We start from the raw sequence: 1,327 nt of genomic DNA on the forward strand, positions 1-1,327 counted from the left end.
TCGCCCGGTGCCTGCGGAGTTGGGACGTCGAGTCGCGCCAGAGGTGGGCATGAAGGACCCTTCTCCAGCCCTCCTAGCCCTGCTTCTGAGACCCCTCATCGGGTTTGTCAGCCACCCCAGCTGGAGAGCCCCCTCCTGCCAGAAGTTTGCAGCTGTTCAGCATCTGGGCAGGAGTTTTCCAGTCCTCTCTCCACCTACGGCAGGCTGAACTGGGTTGGGAGTGGGGTCTGTCTGGGGGAGCGTTGGGGAGTTGGCAGGGAGGACCAAGCAGACTAAGGTGCACTGCTCTCTCACCAGTGTCAGCTCTCTTCACGGTGACAGGGAGAAGAGCCGTTGCCCTGCTCTGGGGATTCGTGCCGACCTCTCCCAGGGCCCCCCAGAAAAGGAGGGCTCCTGGGTAGGGGCATACGGTGTGGGGGGGGTCACCATCTGGGTTACCCTGGGCCTGCCCTTCTGCTTCCCTCGCCTCCTGCATTGTTGCTGGGCTGGGGGAGGTCACGGAGGGCAGATCCTGTGCCCTCCTGTCCAGCCCCCCCCCATTTGAGTTCTTGAGAGGCCTCGTGTCTTGAGTGGGGGATGGCTCTTCCTCCCCTCCCCCAGCCCCTCAGTGGGTCTGCGCGGGCAGCCGTTCAGGGGCCACCCTGGGCTGTGGGAAGTTTGCTGTCTGGGCAGGTGACCTTGGGCTGCTCTGGCCTGGAGATAGGAGGGGAGCCTGGGCCGACCTGAGATTGGGTGAACTGGAATTAGGGAGCTGTCCCCTCCCAGTCCCCTTCCTCCGCCGGCAGGGAGCTCTTAGTAGCTGAGGAGAGCGTTGAAAAGGAACATCATGTCTGTTCACAGATGTCCGCTAGCTTGTGGCCGCGGGGTCACACTGGCTCCCGGACTTGCCTAGCTGTCCCGGCTCCCACGGCCTGCCTGGGAATGAATTTCCTTCCTGTGGCTTCCCACTGTATTGGCAGGAGGTGGGGGTGGGGTGGGATCGCACAGTGTCTGGGGACCCGTTCCTGTGGGGTAACTGGGGGACCTGCAGTTTACACACAACTCTTCCCCAGGACTGGCATTGGGTCCTTGAGTCTGTTCTAACTCCCCTGTCTCCACTACACCTTTCTTTGTGTGTTTTAGTGTGTGTGTGTGTGTGTGTGTGTGTGTGCATGCATGTGCACATTTGTAAGAAGTTTCTCTGGGTTAGGGAGGAATTTTCACTGACACTACTGTCGTGAGTGATCAGAGAGGTTGAGCTTTTTCCTGACATCACACAGCAAGTCTGTCAGAGCATCACTCCTTCCGCTCTTTGGGGCCTACTGCATAGAACAGAGGAACTCTAGGG

The 1,327-nt window shown here is 59.8% G+C and overlaps 1 protein-coding gene across 1 annotated transcript in view; it reads left to right on the forward strand.

The window, feature by feature from the left end:
• The first annotated feature begins 20 nt into the window (after positions 1–20).
• Mef2d (myocyte enhancer factor 2D) overlaps positions 21–1,327 on the forward strand; it is a 27,440-nt gene continuing 26,133 nt past the window's right edge. Inside the window, exon 1 of the mRNA XM_010643979.3 lies at positions 21–43. The gene's annotated coding sequence lies outside the window, so the exon portion shown is untranslated. The remainder of the gene's footprint in view (positions 44–1,327) is intronic.

This window comes from Fukomys damarensis, unplaced genomic scaffold (assembly GCF_012274545.1).
Source record: "Fukomys damarensis isolate Sample0158 unplaced genomic scaffold, DMR_v1.0_HiC HiC_scaffold_33, whole genome shotgun sequence".
Classification (NCBI taxonomy): domain Eukaryota; kingdom Metazoa; phylum Chordata; class Mammalia; order Rodentia; family Bathyergidae; genus Fukomys; species Fukomys damarensis.